Below are 20,252 nucleotides of genomic sequence, written 5' to 3'. Positions count from 1 at the left end.
TTTTCCGTGCAAACAAAGCTATATTCAAAATAAAGATAAACATATTCATGCTAATTTTATATAAGACTCTTCCTTGTAATTTCCCTCATTTTCCTCGTGCAGCAAAGAGTTTGTTTCTTTCATCTCTCTCTGTCATCTAGGCAGTGCAATTAAAACTGTTACTTAATGTCTTTTGTGCTGGTTTTTGTTCCCTGAAAGTGACAGATTGTTCTGTTAGTAATCTACATCTAATTTGTATCTCTGCCAAGTCTCAATTCTTGTTTTTCCGATTTAGCAATGGACCAAAGTGTTCAAGTGGAAAGTTTAAAGCCAAAGTTTATAATTATCAGATGAAGTTAACTTAAAATGATCGTTTTTGGAGGAGAGAGGCTGGCATCAATTTGACTTTCCTATCATTTAACATATCAAGTGCTTGAAACTTCTGAAATTCTGGCAGAATTTCTGTCAAGGGCCAGTGTTTCCCAACTTCTTTCTTAATTTTCATGCCTGAGACCTGCAGAGGAGAGTCTGAAGCTAAGATACTAGGACACATTGAGTCCATTAATTCACAGTGTCTTGAACCTGATCATGGACCCAGACTTTGTTCATGGGATATACTCTAACTTGTTTATTCTTTTCCCTTTCTTCTTCTTCCTCCATATGTGGTACTGATGCTCCTTCTTCAGAAGCACATCTTACTTCCCCCTCTCCCTTCATCTCTCTCTCTTCTCTGAGTGCATTGATTAATCCAGCACCTTTATCCTGGAATAATGAACTCAAAACTTTCCTTCTGGTTTTCTTCGTAAGTCCAGTTTCTCTACTCAGACACCTCAGCCCTTTCCGATCAATGCCCAAAGTCATTTTTCTAGGTGAGAGTCCATCTTTATCTAGAGCTTTAAGTAGGGCACTTGTCCTGCCAGGCCCATAGGCAGTAGAATGAGAATTTAGATCAGCTTATCTAAGTTTGGTTATTGTTAAGTGCCCTTGGCCTCAGTTGCCATGACTGAGAAGAGGAAGTCCATCAGCCACAGGACAATGAACAGGTGGCCTTGGCAAGAGCAACCTACACAATTGTATATTTTCTTTGTGGTTAGCTGCCATTATGTGAATTCAGTGTTATAACAGTGGACTGATCTAGTTACTCTAAAAAGGACCAAAATCTATAAAAATAGTCTATAGGACCAAAAAAAAAAAAAAAAGAGAGAGAGAGAGAGAAATTCTTACATGTATAAGGATTAAAAGTGCTAAATCTAGACATCACGCTTTACCACTAAAGTCATTAACAACTATTATACTAGAAGTAGGACCATAACTTAGGCCTACTAACTTCTAGTTTCCAACGTTACTTAATCGATGACTGGTGAATGTATATTTGAGTTTCATCATTAAATTTAACCTTCTTTTGTAAATTAGTGTAATTACTTGTTTTGTGATTTTTTTCAGTTTCCTTGAAAAAAGATGTTTTTAATAGCTCTATCAAGGTACAATTGACTTACAATAACTGTACATATTAAAATCATACAAATCGATGAATTTTGACATATGAGTATATTCATGAAACTGTCACCACAAAGCAATTAAATGAACATATCCATCATTTGTTTCTTGAGCCCTTTTGCAATCCCTGTATCTCATCTCTTTTTAATTTTTCCTTGCTTCCCTCCCCCATATTTGGCAGCCATTGATTTGTTTTCTGTCATCATAGATTAGTTCATGTTTTCTAGAATTTTATCTAAATGAAAATGTCCATTTTTCTATTGTTTCTGGTTGGAGGGTAGATCGTGTCCCTGTTACTCTGTCTTGACTGGAAGGAAGATTCTTAACATCTACCCATACATGTTTTTCTGGTAGTTTCTCACAATCACATAACCCTAGCTGTCATATCTTTTTTTTTTTTTCCTTCAAATTCAAATCCTTAGACCTTAATTTTCTTACTTTGGCTTTTGAAAGTTAGTTTTGCTTAATGAAGACTTTTTATCATATGTTTTCTTTTCTTATCTTGGTTTGTTGACTTTGGCTACTGCATCTTCAAAAATTTTACAGTACCTAAATGATATTCATAAACTTTAGTTTAGCAATCAGGATACCCAAAAGGATTAAGAGAACAAATAAGAGGGATGGATGGAGACTGAGTATACCATTTCATTTTTTATTCTAGGTAGTTTTACTTTTGGTGTCCTTAAAAGTAAGCTGGTATAAAAGAAGACAATTGATAAAATGAGTTTTATCAGAGTTAAAATTTTTTATTCTTCTAAAGAATAAAAGTTAAGACAATAATAAGGCAAGACATGGATTGGGAGAAAATATTTATAACATACAACTTAATATAACTTATGTAAGTTAATAAAAATTCAAACAAACGCTTCAAAAAAGAAAATATGCAAGTGGCCACAAAGCACATAAAAAATGCTCATCATCCATAGTCACCAGGAAAATGAGAATTCAATACAGTGATACCATGGCATATCCTCTAGAATGGCTATTATTAAAAGAACTGACAATGCCATATGTTAAATAAGATATAGAGGAACTTGAACTCTCTTCATACATTGCTGGTGGAAATACAAAATTGTGTAGCTGCCTTGGAAAACATAATGTATGGTTTAATTTACATAAAATCCTAGAAGTGGCAATAAAGTATTGTGACACGAGGCAGAGCAGGCTGTGTTGGTAATTATACAACTGTATGCAATTGCCAAAATTCATCAAACTTTACAGTAAAAAGAAAGAAAACATTTATTCCATGTAAACTATACCTCAATAAATCTTGGAGGAGGGGAAGTAAACTGGTGATATTTACATTAGAAAATATGGTGTAACTACTTTCTATAATAAATGGTGTAGCAATGCAACTTCCAACCTGCCATCTAATTTGATTTTTAGGCTTCTTTGCATCATTTTTATGTCTTTTTAAAAACATGTTTTAAAGAAAATAACATGAATCTTTGAAGTACTTTCAGTTTTTCATGAAAAGTCCAATAAAAATATTATATAAATGTCTATGATCATGCTGTAAATCCACACCAACTTGCAAATATGTGATTAACAATTAAGGCTGGGAAACGAAGACAAGTATTGACTCCATATATTTTACTCCCTTTGCTTTAAAAATATGTTGGACTATGACTGCATTTCTTGTATGAAGCACTGAAAACACACTGAAAGAAAGAACGCTACTAAAAATATGTACTTTCCTCATGAGTAATATTAAAATCAAAGCCTAATGTGACAGCTTAAATAATGTTAATCCAATAATAAATTGTGGTGTGTTCAGTAGTGACCTGTTTCCTTTGGGTGTTTGAAACCTGAGGTTCACTTTGAGTTTTTGAGCTGAAATATCCGTGAATGGAAATATTACCAGAATAATGCTTTAAGCAGTAAGACCATGGAAGTGTGTACAGAAAGAGGGACCCAAATTGCAAATCTGAGTGGACAGAGAGTTTTCCAAAACACAATTTCTGGAAAATCCCTTGCATTTCTAATCTACAGTGTGGTGCATTATGTAGAGCTTAGAAATCTGCCATCTAGTAACAGTATATCCTTGGAAACAGAGGACGTATACTGCATTTGAAAGTGTATTCCAAGAGTCTCTTGGGTCCTGTAAAAATCAGAAGGTGAACTAGACACGTTCATTTATTTGTCTTTCAAAAAGATACTAATCACTACACTAAGAGTTGAGGAATCAATGGTGGACAATGTAGGTGTGATAATATCCTTACAGAACTTATAGTCTAGTGGCAGTAAATGCAAGTAACATGCAATTAACTAGGCAAATAAAATAATGTGTTGAAGGGAGTGTAAGGAAAGATCTATGGTGTCTAAGTGGATTGGTGGGTGGGAGGGAAGCTTGTTGCAGGAAATGATATCGATCCTAAGATCAGGTAAGAAAAATCAATGCTTTTAATGAAGAGGGAAAATATTGGGGTAGGGGCCAGGGAGGCAGGGCTATCCTCCCAGACTACGCAAGAGAGAGTATCTCCTAACAGGGGATGTAAAAGGAGTGAAGACTGGAGGCTGTGAGCTGAGTGTCGGGGATGGAGAGTCTTGGAAGTGGGGTGGAGCAAGCGGTAGCTCAGATCCTATCAGAAAGTATCTGCTGAAGCTGGGGCTTTTGGCAGCTCTCATGTGCAGGTGCTTTCAGCCTGAGCAGTGGCTGCCCCATGAGGCAACTACTCAGTGCAGAAAGGCGGCGACCTGGGCCAGCTTATGGGGACCAGTATGAAATGTGACCCGTGCTCTCTATAACTCCCATTTGGCAACGCTTGTATTCTTATTTAAACCCAATGAGCCAGATGTTCCTTTAACAATATTCTGACTAGTTCCAAAATAATGAACACAGAGCCCATTCTACTGAGTCAGCGAAATTTTCTATTACTGCTCGAATTCAGCAGTCTTTCACTTTTCTCTCTGAAAACATGGTAGATAGAGATATTTTCCTACCTTTACTGGATCCTTTACTGTATTTCCTTTCTCTTCAGATTTCTCTGCTGTACAATTATAAGAAAAGTATATACAAAAGAAATAAGAGAAACATTCTAACAGCATTTTGCATTTCCTGTGGTAGGTCAATAGGATGCTTTTGAATGTATAAACTTTGACCTCATGCAATAAAAGATGAGCATCTCTAAATGAAGATGTGACCAGGCCTACCTGCCTGGCTCGCTTACTTCTTCAGGGACAGGTAACATACATGCTGGATCTGGACAGATGCCAGTGATTTTTTGTTGTTGTTTTTTGACCTCCAAGGTGATTGCTTTTTTCATTTTGAATCCCGTATATATTTTTTAAAACCTAGTTTTCTATTTTTTAAAACACTTAAATTGTAAAATAGAACATAAATATTAAAAGTACAAAAACATCCACATGCAGTTTGTACAACGGTCATAAAAACAGCACCCAGGTTGAGACAGAGAACATTGTTGGTTCCCCAGCACCCTAATGCAGACGGGTAAAGACTAGACCATATAGTGCTTGTTTATATATATATATATATATATATATATATATATATATATATATATAATTTTTACTATCTATGGTTGTAGCCTTAAATATTATGGTTTAGTCTGGCCTTTTTGTAATTTAAATACATGAAATTATTATGTATGTATTCATTCATGTCTTTGCTTCTTTTGCTCACTCTAGGTTAGTAGAATTCATCCATGCTGCAAGTAGCTATGGCTGTTCATTTTCATTGCTATACACTATTCTATTGTATAACACACCACTATTTATTCATCTGCTCCAGAACTGATGGTATTTGGTTGTTTCCAATTTTTAATTATTGTAAACAAGGCTGTGATGAACACTTATATATGGCCCTATGCAAGACTTTCTTTAAACTGTATCTGTAGGATGTCATCGATGGGTCACCTCGTGTGCATATATCCTACCTACATGATAGCACCAAACTTTTTTTCCAAAGAGGCTTTACCGACCTATACTCCTACCAATTATCAATATTCATTAATCACTACTGTGTGATTTAGGTCTTGAGGGAAAAAACAATGAACAAAACAAACAAAATCCCTGTCCTCATTACATTTACATTCTAGTGGATGGTGACATATAAGAAACAATAAGATATTTCAACTGGTAAGTAAAAATATGGAACAATAACACATAACAAGGGAATAGAGAGGAGAATGGGATACTCCTTTAAACATGGTGATTGTTGTAAACTCTGCCTTTCTGCGGTGGTCAAGGTCACACTTAAAGAGTTATGCCTTTATGTTTTAATTTATATTCCCTTTATTACTGAACACATGGTTACATTTTCATATATTTTCTTGGCTATGCGAAGTTTCCATTCGAGTCTTTTGTCCATTTTTGTGTCTTCCCTTATTTCCTTATTGAGCTTTTAGGAGTGTTTCGCTTTATTAAACTTTTGATGAACAGGTTAAAATTACGTAGTCAGAGTTTTCAATTTTTTCTTCATATAGTTGTGCCTCTTGTTGAGTTTTTCTCTGACTTGGTTTCCTTTTTGCAATCCCAGTGCTGGATGTACCAGCTCTGTCCAGTAGGTGGCACACACTCGAATGTCAGTCCGTGGGCTTATAAGGATAGGCCTGAACCCCTATACCTTTGATGAGTATTTTCTCAGGGAAAATGTCTAATGGCATATTCTTGCTTTCTGAGCTATCGTTTGATTAGCGCGCTGCATGCCGTATCTGGCATCCGAGCCATGGTGGATGCTGCCCTTCACCTAGAAACACAACTTACAACTTCCCTACTCTTCTGCTGCTTTTCTTCTTTCCTCCTTTGGGAAATGCCCGGCCACCTGGCGTCTCTCTTAGTCCCACCTTGACGGTGAGTTCGGCTTAGGACCCTCTCATCAGTCTTCCTGTTGCACCCATTCTATACCATTATCACTGTCCTATTACAATGTATACAAAGTATTAGTATCTTAAAAAAGGAGTAAACGTATTAATATTCCATACTGTATACTCCATGAGGACCAGGGCAGCAGACCCATCTCTGGGACTCAACACCCAGCACAATGCTTATCATATGATGGACACCCAATAAATGCTTGTTGATCTGGAAATTAACTCTGAAAGCATTGCCAGTTATAGGCCTAATGAGTTCTGCTGGCTAACTGCATTTTAGACATATCTGTAGATTCATTAAGGTGAGAACTTTCTCTTACTACTGTTAACTAATACTAAGATTTCTTTCCCTGAAAACAGATGCTGGTAATGGGTTGAGGGTGGATGAGAGAAAAAGGGGACACTTGGAGATCAGCTATGATAACCAGAGGCACCCACAGTCAGCTGTGGATACTAGATAAAAAACTACAACCAAACCTACCAAACCTTCATAAGCATCTCTGCACCATGTCCCAGAAGAAACAATTACTTCACGTTTTTGGGAGATTTACAATGCGTGGCAAAGGCTAAGATTGAGCGCGTGTGAAGTCTGGATGAATTTGAAGCAGGCACCGTGTGGATTTTGTGCTATTTATGCTGTTTATCTTTTAAAAATAGGGCAGTGGTTACACAGCTGAAGCCCTGAGCCTGCCCAGCTCCCTGCACGACTCTGCCCGCTCTCAAGCTTGACAGCACTTCCTTCCTGACCTCGAGTAGCTTCCTGCTCTGGCCTTATCGCGCACAAAACTTGACACTGCACTGGAATGCACTTAAAGCCCATACATGGAAATCTCTTGCTTTCTACATTTACAAATCACTATCATCTACAAAATGCTTTCTTTATTTCAAGACTTACACCTTCTTTAGCATAAAATTAATACAATTTCAAAAGGACAAAGAAGAAAAAAAACACTTTTCATCTTCATCCCTTGTTTTCACCTGAAATTTTAATCTTTTTGTTTTATGAGCCAAGGAAATAAATAAAAAGCATGACATATATGTACACAGTAGCAAGAGAGAGGTGGCGGGAAGCTCCATTGTTTATAGGGACTTTGGGAAATGGCTCTCACGTAGAGTGAATTATACAATTCACTTTATCCGATAGTCTTCGTTTTATTACGTCTCCACATTAACGAGGAAGGGTGGGCAGTTTGGTTGTGAACACTGTTATATAAAAACAAGAAATCTCTTAGTACTGTAAGCATGTCAATCACTACGAAAGCTTTTTTGTTTCCCATCATCTGAGATCTCCTGATGTACTTGTTTCTCGCTCTCATAAAGTATCAGAGTAGATAAGAGATAATCCTCACATTGAAAATTAAAATTTAGAATGCCAAATCCATCAAAGATAAATGGTGCTCACAAAAATTTAGGAAATTAATTTTCTGAGTTATTTAATATTGATGAAGATAGTGTAACAGAAAAAGTTTCAGGGAAATGGAGCACAAACTGCTCAGCTTTGCAATGCATTAAATTAAAAATTACTTTGAAAATAATTTAAAATTTAGTATGATGCTGATCTGGAAATTTCAAGGGGTTAATGGAGGAGAAAAGTTGCTTAAAGGAGGTTCCTGGGAGTGTCTTGGCTTTCTAAATTTAATTGCTCTTCATGAGCTCATCAACCTTCTTAAGATATTATGATCTTTTACCCAGGCTGGGGGAATTTCCTCAGATGTGATTAAAGAGTGGGCTGGGCCATGTCTTCAGAAGTCAGAATACTTAATATTGGAAGCATGAACAATCTTGGAGCGTTTCCCAATTTTATTTCAGAGGAATTCCCCCTTGAAGAACAACTCCCACATAGAAGGTGGGGGATAGAGGAAGCCTTTTGAAATGCATTTATTTTTTATTTTGCAAGTCGAAGAGTCTCCTCTACCTCTTTAGAAACTGCTTAAATAAAAGTCAGAGGAAACAGTTTGAAATCTTTTCTTAGAATGAGTAAATGAAACAAGTGAAGAGTATTTAAAAATACTTATTAAACGTGCACGATCTGAGTTATTTTTTCCAATATATAGGACGTCAATTATTTGAGGAAGGCTGGCGGATCCCATGGGTGAGGGTAATTTGGGTTTTTCATCGATTCCTAAAGAACGAGACAGCTTTCATAAAGCTACTACGTGTGAGTATGAACTCCTCTGTGACACGCGATGAAAAAGTAGAAGTGATTAACAGAGGAGGATAGAGGGCTGACTGAGGGTTGGAGAGTGAGGAAGGGCTTCTTGGAGGCGGAGACAGTATTTAAGCTGCTGCTATATAGAAGAGGAGCTGCCCGCCTGGTGGAGAGGAGGTATGGCTGGCATCAGAGGACTGCTTGTTCTAAACTCCCGTCTAATGCTTCTTCGAGGGCAGGGGTAGTGAGAGGGGAACTCAGAGAGGTAGGCAGGCACTGGATCATGCAAAGCCTCCTAGGTCACGGTAAGAGTTCTGGATTTGTAAAGACAAATATACATAACATATAATTTACCATTTTAACCATTGTTAAGTGTACAGTTCAGTGTCATTAAATACATTCACATTGCAGTGCAACCATCACCACCATTCATCTTCAAAACTTTTTTCATCTTTCGAAGCTCAAACTCTAAACCCGTTAAACAACAAGTTCCCATTCCCTCTCCTCACTGCCCCAGGCAATCACCATTGTACTTTCTGTTTCTATTCATTTGACTCTTCTAATATAAGTCATGTAAGTGGAATCATAAAGTATTTGTCCTTCTGTGACTGGTTTATTTCACTTAGCATTATGTCCTTCAGATTCATTCATGTTCTTGCAAATGTCAGGATTTACTTTTTTTTTTTTAAGGCTGAATAATATTTTATTGTATGCATATACTACATTTTCTTTATTCATTTTATTTTATTGTATGTATATACTACATTTTCTTTATTCATTTCTCAGTGAACATTTGGCTATTGGGAATAATGCTGCTATGAACAACGTACAGTGCAATGCTGTAAAACCTATACAGCAGTGTTCAAATATCTGTTTCAGTCTCGGCCTTCAATGCTTCTGGGTATACGCCCAGAAGTGAAATTTTTGATCACATGGTAATTTTCTTTTTTAATATTTTGAGCAACTGCAATTCTGTTTTCCACAGCAGCTGCATACTTTACATTCTCACCAGCAATGAAGAAGGGTTCTTTCTGCTTGTTCCCCATCCTTGCCAACACTTGTTATTTTCTTTAAAAAAAAAAAAAAATCACTCTAATAGACGTGAAGAAGAGTTTGGAATTCATTGAATGATTTTAAAGGTAGTAACACAATCCTCTTTAAATAAAAAAAGAAACAATCATTTTTACTGCTTGATGGAGAATGGATTAAAGGGGAGAAGGAGGTAGCAACTGAGAAGATTAATTCTGAGAATATTTTGGTGTCTAGGAAAAAGATCATGGTGGCATGGACAGGGGTAGCAATTTTGAAGAAGAAAGGTATGCAGATTCGAGCTATACTTTAGAAGTAAAATTTATTGGTCTTGAAGATGAATTAGATGTGGGAGTGGCTGAGAGGAGAGGAAATTAATAAAGTATTGAGGTTTTTGGAATAAACAACTGGGTGGGTGTTGGCACTATTTTCAGAGATGAGGAAGACTAAGTGTGTGTGGGGTTGGAGGGCTGAGTACCAGGACTGGAAGACAAATGCTCATGAAATATTCAATAAAAGTATCAAGAGACAGAAAATTGGATCTATAACATGGATACTGGGGAAACTGATTCAGAAAACACAGGAAAGCTAAGTAAGTAACTTAAGGTCACACAGCACAGAAGACAAGTGACAGAGTCGAGAAGCAAGCCCAGGACTGTGTGACCTGGTCTTATCCATGCTGTGTCACTGCCTTCCAGGCAGAGCAGATCAAGCTCCAGGAATCTGGGCCAGTGACAGCATTTATTTATTTTGGAAAATCTCTAGTTTAAAAAGGGAGACATCACAGTAGTAATAAGCATGAAGTTTAAAAGCAAACTTTGCATAGTTTTTGCGAATAAATAAAGCAATGTATTTGAAACATGATAGACAACAAAAGAGCATTTCTTAAAATCGTATTTACAGAGTTGAGTTTAATAAATCCTACTGCCTATTACTGGGAAGCAAAGAATATATTTAATCTTATCCAAAGGACTTTGGAGTCAAGGGTGGTGTTTTAACAATGCTGCACAAGAATGCCCGATTCTAGTATTGCATCGCATACTCGATGCAGAGACATTTGTACAGGTGAAGGGATGCTAACAGAATAATAATGATGGACCATCAAGGAAGAGTGATTATAGCCTATAGGTTAAGGACAGAGGTTATAAAATTAGACAGAAATGAATTTGAACCTCATACTAGCTGTGTGTCCTTGGGCTAGTTATTTAACCTGTTTTACTTTCAGTTTCATCATCTATAAGAGAAAATAACATGATACCTAGATCTAAGGGGCATTCTGAGGATTAGATTAGATGATGCACATGAAGGACTTAGCAAAGATTAGTTATTTTTTTTTAAATAACTTTGTTCCTAAATGTCCAGTTTTTGTGACAAGTCAGTAACTTTTCATCCATTGCTTTTCCATAGGTTTAAATATACATTTAGAACAAATTAGGAAAGCACTATATTTTTTTCTACATATATTTCCCATATAATTAATGACTTCTCAAGAATCAGCTAATAACTTTATAAGCTTAAACATGTGGGATGCTTTAGTAAGGACAGATAGCATGTTTTCTGAAATCCTCCTTTTGGGGGTTGGAGAAGTATAGCAAAAAAGCACTGGATTTGCTACCCCAGTGGGGTAGACCTTAGTTTGATGCCCACAGTTTCTTCTAGGTAGCTGTGTGACCCTAGGGACATTACTTAACTTCCCTGCATCAATTTCTTCATTGGTAAAATGAGGATGATAATTCCTCTCTCATGGGATTTTGTGGGGCATGTAAATTGGTCAGTTACCGCTAGGTTCATCTTAGGCTATTTATAAATGGTACGTATTAATAATGATAACTATGTTTTTTTTTTCCCTTTTCTGTTTTCCTCTTGTACTGTACAACACACTTTTCTACCAGGTAAAAGGATACAGAAAAAAAACATTACTGAACAGTGGCTATCAAAGGTCCCATAGAATCTTTGAGAAATCAGGGATGTCATTCTTCCTATTGAGTTCACTTCCTAAAATAACTCCTTGATCACCTATAACCCTCCTCGCTAGAAGTTACCGATGGAAATGAGTGAGGAGTTCAGCTTGTTTCTTACAGCACTTGTCTGGTTGCTTTTTTGGCTTTCAGCGTTTCAGCTGGTTTGCTTGTGAAAGATGATCACGGCGAGGTTTTCTCACCGCTCCTGAGAGGTCACGTCACACTGTACAAGACTCCCTGGTGAAAGGCATGGATGTTCTTTTGCTCAATTGAAAGCAGCTTAACCTTTTCTGACTCTCTCTTCCCGGGGTCCCAGAGCAGTGCCTGGCTTCTTAAATTAAAGGGCAGAGGAACATAAAGCAGAAATCGGCGTGGTTTGGGGGCTGATGCCGTTCAGGGAGTCTGCGAGAGAAACGTTAACGCTGCCTTGCAGGGTCAGTGGCTGAGGGAGTAGGAACTGGTCTGAGAAGAAATGACCGAACGATCATCAGGTGGTTAGAAGTACAGACTGAGAAGCTTGTGGAAGGTTCCAGAATTGTGATATATCCTGGAGTCAGATGCATTGAGATGGAAGGTAGACAGGAGGGAGGTTGACTCACCCAGGAGGGAGCCCAGTGCAGGCAGAGAAAACTGTGGACTGACTACATTATGGAGTAGGAGAAGAAAAAGGGGCCAATGGCTCTAGCACAAAGGAGTTCTCAGGATGTAGAAATCCTGCACCTCAAGATGTGAAAGAGGGTCTCTGCTTACCACACCCAAGAGAGGCCAGCCAGGAAGGCACCAGGAGGTTAGGGATGGAGGGCAGGTCGTTGTGGCAGCTTCCAGGAAATGGCAACTCTTAAAGTACCCATTTCAGAGACCGATGGAGAAGTTTCATTCTCACATTAAAAAGAGAGGGGTTGTTAACTCGGGGGGTCAGTGAGGTTAAGGAAGCCCTTAGAATAGTCTTCTGGGAAAGGTCTGCTGCATAGTAAATTTGATAATTATCTTTTTTTGAAAATTGCCTCAAATTTAGGCACTGTTTTGAGAGATTATATAAATACAGAGTTTTTATAAATGGCAGAGATAGACACAGCACCGCTTATACCAAAAAGGTTTCAACACTAAAATGTTTTTAAAAACAATGTTCAGTTTTCTCCTGTATTTGAACTTGACCCAACACACCTGAACAAAGGGCTTTTCCACTGTTTTAAACCAACTTTTCAGGTCTTTTTTTTAAAATAAATATATTTACTATCTTGAAACTTATTTTAGTTTTCATTTAAAAAAATAAAATTTAAATGTGTTTACTGAGTTTGCAGTGTGGGTCTTAATTTTGCTGTATCAGGTGAGTGTTAGCTTTCCCTCATACTAATAATTGATCCTAAAACACTTTTTAATTACCTCGAAATGAGTAAGGTCCCAGGCTAGAGGTCCAGAGTCTTGCTATAATTTAGTCCCCTCCCTTTCAGAAAATGACACATTATGGAAACTATTAGTTCTTAGGAGGGGAGTTGTTATTTCCAAGATTGAAGAAGAGATATATTGTTTCAAAAGATTCACCTCTTTCCCTTTTATCTATCCTTGTTTATATAGATGGTAAGGTTCATATAAGGAAACCTAGCCTCACAGCACTTGCCTTTTGAGGGTGTTTGTAATGTTGATGTGTGCCAAAATGCCTGAGTTTATTAATATGCACTACACATTGTGTTTATTTCTGTTTCATCAAAGTTTTGCCAGATTATGGCCTGTCTGTGCCTGATAGTGGCTGTGTTTGTGTATGAGCACAGGGTCATCTGATAAGGAATTGTCGCATCATGCGATTAAGTGATGTTTAAAATGGGTTTAAGCCAGAAGAGTTTGACTCCCAGCGTGCTTTTAGAAGGTCTGATCAACAAAAGAAAGTTCAAGGTATCTTGGAAGAGGTCATTGATTACAACCAGTGTCTTGATCATTTTGGACTTGTTCCTTCCTGCAGAGACACAATTAAAATAATGTTGTACAGTAGAAATGTTTTATTGTTGGAGGAAGGATGATTTTTTTCAAAGGTAAATTAATATAAAATTTATCTTCTGCTGAGAAAGATAACAAATAGTTTTAGAAGCTAACTGAATGAGTTGCAGAAGAGTTGATGCTTTCTTACATGCGTCTGCTTCCAAATGCTATTTTTTCTGATGATATTCCCTGCCATACCCAAGGCGACAAGGGCAGGCCGTGAGCATTGTGGGAGCAAGGATGCTGCTTCATTCACTTTTGTATCCTTGGTACAGTTTTGTGGTACATAGTAAGTGTTTCATAAATTTCTGTTGAGAGACTAGATGAACACTGTAAACAAATCTGGTTACTAGGCAGGAATAGTAACTAAAATGTAAACTTTGACTTGTAATATTTATAACTACATTTTTCTATTGATATCTAATCTCTGATTTATCATGCTCTAATCAGCTAAAAAACTGAATGAATCTGGAAAGTATTGGAAAAAAATTTTGTCTGATAGCTAAAGTTTGAGACCAAAGTCATCCTCATCACTATTGGTTTTGCGCTATTCCAAAATTAACATTTTTCCTTATTATTTTTTTTTGACATTGGGTTCTTCTCCTTGATACTATGGGCATATCACCTTGTTCTAAGTCCTTTGAAACTTAAGAAAATGTGCAAAAGAAATGAATATGTGTTCTCTTCCGTAAAGTCTGGTAATTTTAGTAATCCATTGCCCTACAAGATACAAGGCAACTCTGCTTCCTCTGTAGTCTGTTTTTCCTCCTTTCTTTCAAAATAACCTGCCATCTTTCCAAAATAAACATGAAGGGGAAATACATTAGTGGGTATGTAATCACCCAGTTATCTGGAGCAGCATGCCTCTAAAAAAATAGTAAAAATAATACAGTCATCAGAAATTCATTCTGGTTTTACAAAATTTGTTAGTGTTCTTGTCTTTTCCTCATAAGGTTTTTGAAAAGAAACATCTATATTCATGTAAAAAGTTTCCCAAAGTGAATATTATTAAATAGCTATTTGCCTAGAACTAATTACCTCTTAGATTTCTAAGGTTATAATTTTGGGCGAACATTATCAAAATAATTATTTTACAGATTTTTAACATTCTAGAATTATAATATGATGTTCTATTTCCATCCAATATTTATAAATCTTCATTCTGATCACCTTATCTGAGAGCTGTGTTAACTACATAATTGTGTTATATATAAATTGTAAAATGCATATTTAACATTTATTTTTAGATACTTTGAATTTAAAGATAAGGTTCCTTTTAACCCTGAAGGGTCTTTGACATTTAAGAAATGGTTAGAAAACTGTCTTGCTCAAAAGACTGCATCTGCCCCTGTGAGTCTGGTGAATAATTTTACTATTTTCAATTTATGGTTTGGAAAATACAACGACCCCTCCCTTCTTTCTCCCGTTTTCCTCCTTTTCTTCCTTCTTCTCTTCTTCATTTGCATCTTTTCATTATCAACAAATATTTATTTAGCATTTACTCTCATACTGTGCAATGGAATTTCAAAGTTTTCAACTACTGCCCTTAGAGTCAAATCCTAACTCATTCTGTATCACTACTATGGCCAGGAACAGACCATTAGAAGTCTAGTACAGATTTGTTAATAAAGGTCCTGTTCTTTGGAGAATGTGACAATTTGTGGAGCTCTAAGCAAAATTATCTGTGTACAACAAACCAATCTAGGAGAGAGGGTTTGCCAATTTAATAGCATCATAAGATAACAATGTTTACTTCTCTTAGCAAAGTCTACTGCTTTTTCCCAGATATATGCTTGTGAGACCTGAGGATGCTAATTACAAATCATTCTTATCTTGTCACTAAGGTCCTCAAGGAGGTTTACTTGCAAGCAGACCTTAGTAACCACAGGAATCTTACAGACAAATAAACAAATTACAGTACTATTCTTCAGTTTAGACTGGTGCACCCCCCAAATTCCAAATTACCCTGACAGTAACACGTGGTGTGTATAGACCTTCCCTTTGAATGTTGACTTATTACAATTCTACATGCTAAAAAGAGTCCATCGTTTACTCTCCCAAGAGTTAGTTCTCCAGCCAAGATTCTCGAAGGAGAGCCTGTGAGATTGAGCCCACAGCTAAGCCTCTCTTTGGGTAAGGAGGGTCAGTTCTGAGGCTGGAGGCCTTGGTAATGGGATGGTGTCAGCCAGTATTCCTAATGGCTCTCTATGTGAAATAGACATTCCTTCTCACTATAGGACTAGGGGTCGACTGGGGCTAGAGATGGCATAGGAAAGACAAATATCCTCTGCCAGATCCCAGGAATTCCACGTCATTGTCCTTTCTCTGAATAGCTTCAATGGCTCACTTTACCCAGTCAGTGGAGGTTGCACAAAAGCTGCCCAGTTCATAAAAGAGAAGAATAGAGAAAGAACAACAGTGCCTGTTTGTACACTTTGTTTCTGTGTATGTGCCCATGCTGACCCAGGTCTAGCAGATTTCCTGTTCATAGATGACCAATTGGCTTCCAGCTCATTGAGCTGGGGTTTCTTGGCAGCCCCTTGGGCCATCAGATTCAATCCCCAGGAAACTAACTCATCCACAATAATCATAGTTTAGGTACATGGATTATGACTAAAACTCTTGGAGATAAGGAAGAAAAGTTTAATTAAAACATGTAACCACGATTCCATAGGGCAGAGCTGTGGGAGCATCTCTGATTGTATCTTGGAACTGGGCAACGCAAAATGCCTAGTTTTAATTAGAGACCCAGAGGTTGGCATTGATGGAGCTGATTCTTTTCCCTTCAAATTGCCACATAGGGAAAGTTCAGTGTTAGAATTGAAATCCCAGGCTGAGTCAGCCTGCCTCCATGAACAGAGCTCTCAGACTTTGGGGAGATTATTAACCTGCCACCTTTTTGACATACAGTTGTCCCCTTTATCCAGCGGGACATGTTCCAAGACCCTTGGATGGATGCCTAAAACCACAGATAGTACTGAACCCTAGATGTACTGTTTTTTTTTTTATACATACATACCTAAGAAAAAGTTAAATTTATAACTTAGTCGCATAAGAGATTAATAAAAATAAGAATAGAACAGTTATAATAACCTACTGTAATAAAAATTATGTGAATGGCTTTGGGGCCATTATTATGTGAAATAAGGGTGACTTGAACACAAGCACTGTCATACTGAGATAATCGATCTGCTAACCCAGTTGGCAGCTAATATAACTAATTGGCGAGTACCATGTGCAGTGTGGATAATCTGGACAAAGAGATGATTCAAATCCTGGGGGGCGGGACAGACTGGGATTGCCAGAGATTTCATCACACTACTCAGAATAGCTTGCAATTTTACACTTATGAATTGTTTATTTCTGAAATTTTCCATTTAATATTTTCAGACTGAAGTTGACTGAGTGTAACTGAAACTGTGAAAAGCAAAACCGTAGATAGGGGGGACTACTATACCTATAAAAACAAGGATGGGAATAGTGATACTTCGAAAGGTTCCTAGGAGTCTCTTTTGCAGGATTAAATGTGCTATAAAGTGCTTATAATCATGCCTATTACAGAATCAACACTAGCATAAATTAATTTAGATAGGCACAGGCTGTTACCACTGCTTCATGTTAGAACGCAAGAACTCTGGATGACAAAGAAAGGAAGGAAGGCAGGAGGGAAGGAGGGAGGCAGGGAGGGAGGGAGGAAGGAAGGAAGGAAGGAAGGAAGGAAGGAAGGAAGGAAGGAAGGAAGGAAGGAAGGAAGGAAGGAGAAATAGAAAAGTAGAGAAAAAAACTTCCTGGCAAGGAATAAAGATAATTTTGTATGTATTACTTCACAAAATATTTCCTTTAATTCTCATAATAACTATGAAATAAGTAAACAGCTAATATTTTATGAGAGTTGGAAAGAGAACTACCCTTTCCAGCATTATTTAGGTAAGATTGACAAAGATTATATATATTTAGGTTGTACAATGCAATTCTTTAATGTGTACTATAGGATGAGTTAATATACCTGTACACTGTGAAATGATTACTACAATCAAGTTAATTAACACAATAATGACCTCACATAGTTACCATTTTTTTCGAGTGTGTGTGTGGTGATAACACTTAAGATCTACTCTCTTAACATATTTCAAGTATAAAATACAGTATTATTAACTATAGTCACCATACTATATATTGGATCCCCAGAACTTACTTGTCTTATAACTGAAAGTTTGTACCCTATGACCAACATCTTTCCATTTTTACCACCCTCGACTCCAGTGAAATTGCTTCTACAATTTCAACTTTTTTAGAATCTACATAAAAGTGAGATAATACACTATTTGTCTTTCTGTGTTAGGCCTATTTCACTTATTCTCCAGGTTCCTCCATGTTGAAGCAAATGGCGGGATTTCCTTCTTTTTATTTTTCGGTATTGTTTTTTATTTGATGTATTTTCAGAATTAAATTATTTTTCAATTATGGTTGACACTCAATATTATGTTGGTTTCAGGTTACAGCCTGATGGTTAGACATTTATATAATTTATGTGGTGATCACCCTAACAGGTCTAGTACCCACCCAGTACCATACATACATGCTTAATACAATATTATTGATTATAGTCCCTCTGTTGTACTTTACATCACTGAGACTACTACCACTTCTTTATCTAATTGTGTACTGATGGGAACTTAGGTTGCTTCCATATCTTGGCTATTGTAAATAATGCTGCAAAGAACATAGAAGTGCATATATCTTTTTGAATTGGTGTTTTGGATTTTTTTGGATAAATACTGAGAAATAGAATTACTGGGTCAAAGGTAAGTTCTATTTTTAATCTTTTGAGGACACTTCTTACTGTTTTCCATTAGTGGCTGCACCACATTTCAATCCCACCCACAGTGCACAAGGATTCCTTTTTCTCCACATCCTTGCCAACAGTTGTTGTTTATTGATTTATTGCTAATAGCCATTCTGACAGATGTGAGGTGATATCTCCTTGTGGTTTTAATTTGCGTTTCTTTCATGATCAGTAACATTGAACATCTTTTTATATGTCTATTGGCCATCTGTATATCTTCTTTAAAAATATGTCTATTCAGGTCCTCCGTTCATTTTCGAATTGGATTGTTAGTGTTTATTTATTTTATTTATTTTATTTTATGTTGGTATTGAGTTGTGTGAGTTCTTGATAAAATTTTTATATTAACCCTTTATTGGATGTATCATTGGAAAATATCTTCTACCATTCAGTAGGTTGTCTTTTTGTTTTGTTGATAGTTTACTTTGCTGCACAAAATCTTTTTAGTTTAATATAATTCCATTTGTTTATTTTACCTTTTGTTTTTCTTGCTGGAAGAGATATATCAGAAAAAATATTACTAAGAACAATGCCAGAGAATTTACTGCCTATGTTTTCTTCTAAGAGTTTTATGGTTTTGGGTCTTATATTTAAGTCTTTAATCCATCTTGAGGTTATTCTTGTATGTAGTATAAGAAAGTGATCCAGTTTCATTTTTTTTGTATGTATCTGTCCAGTTTTCCCAACACCAGTTATTGAATGTCTTTACCCCCTTGTATATTCTTGTCTCCTTTGTCATAGATTAACTGACCACATAAGCATGGATTTATTTCTGGGTTCTCTATTCTCTTTCATTGATCTATGTGGTATTCTTATGCCAGTACCATGCTGTTTTGATTACTATAGTCTTGTAGTATAGTTTGATATCAAGGATCTGATACCCCCAACTTCATTCTTCTTTCACAAGATTGCTGGAACTATTAGGGGTCTTCTGTGGTTCCGTATACATTTTAGAATTATTTATTTTGGTTCTATGAAAAATGCCATTGGGTTTTAAGGGATTGCATTAAATCTATAGATTGCTTTGGGTAGTATGGACATTTTAACAGTGTTAATTTTTCCTATTCATGATCATGGTAGTATATATCATTTATCTGTATCTTCTTTAATTTCTTTCTTCAGTGTCTTATAATTTTTCAAGTACAAGTCTTTTACTTCCTCGGTTAAATTTATTTTTAGGTATTTTATTGTTTTCAATTTAATTATAAATGAGATTATTTCTTAATTTCTCTTTCTGGTGGTTTGTTATTGGTGTGTAAAAATGCAACCCATTTTTAAATATTAATGTTATATCGTGCTACTTTACTGAATTTATTTATCAGTTCTAATAGGTTTTTTTTTTGTAGAATCTTTAGGGTTCTCTCTATATATTATCATGTAATCCACAAATAATGACAGTTTTACTTTTCCTTTCTATTTAAATGGATTTCATTTCTTTTTCTTGTCTGAATACTGTTGCTGGGATTTTCAATACTATATTAAACAAAAGTGGTGAAAGTGGACAGTCTTGTCTTGTTCTTGATCTTAAGGAAAACACTTTTAGCTTTTCTGCATTGAGAATAATGTTAGCTGTGGGGTTGTCACATTTGGTCTTTATTATGTTGAGGTATATTCCCTCTATTCCCAGTTTGCTGAGAGTTTTTATTATAAATGGATGCTGGATTTTATCAAATGCTTTTTCTGCATTTACTGATATGATCATATGATTTTTATCCTTCATTTTGTTTATGTGATGAATTGCATTAATTGTTTTTGCAGATATCAACTTAACTTGCATCCCAGGAATAAATCCCAGTTGATCATGTCGTATGATCTTTTTAATCTATTGCTCAATTGGGTTGGCTAATATTTTGTTGAGGATGTTTGCATCTACGCTCATCAGGGATATTGGCTTACAATTTTCTTTTTTTGCAACGTCTTTGTCTGGTTTTAAAATCAGGGTAATGGTAGCCTCGCAAAATGAGCTTGGGAGCCTTTCCTACTCT

General features: G+C 36.4%; 1 long non-coding RNA gene across 2 annotated transcripts in view; it reads left to right on the top strand.

Annotated features, from left to right (window-relative positions):
* Positions 1–20,252, top strand: part of LOC107500739 — an 84,951-nt gene that overhangs the window by 40,215 nt on the left and 24,484 nt on the right. The window contains exon 3 of one of the 2 annotated variants that reach the window (XR_001594585.2): positions 6,669–7,502. The exons of the other annotated variant lie outside the window; for it this stretch is intronic. This is a non-coding gene — a long non-coding RNA (uncharacterized LOC107500739). Of the gene's footprint in view, positions 1–6,668; positions 7,503–20,252 lie in introns of those variants that run through there. 2 annotated transcript variants of the gene reach the window in all.

Source organism: Rousettus aegyptiacus, unplaced genomic scaffold, assembly GCF_014176215.1.
Source record: "Rousettus aegyptiacus isolate mRouAeg1 unplaced genomic scaffold, mRouAeg1.p scaffold_m13_p_15, whole genome shotgun sequence".
In the NCBI taxonomy this organism is placed as follows: Eukaryota; Metazoa; Chordata; class Mammalia; order Chiroptera; family Pteropodidae; genus Rousettus; species Rousettus aegyptiacus.
Note: the sequence above shows the minus strand (reverse complement) of the source record. Positions and strands in the feature narration are given on the sequence as shown.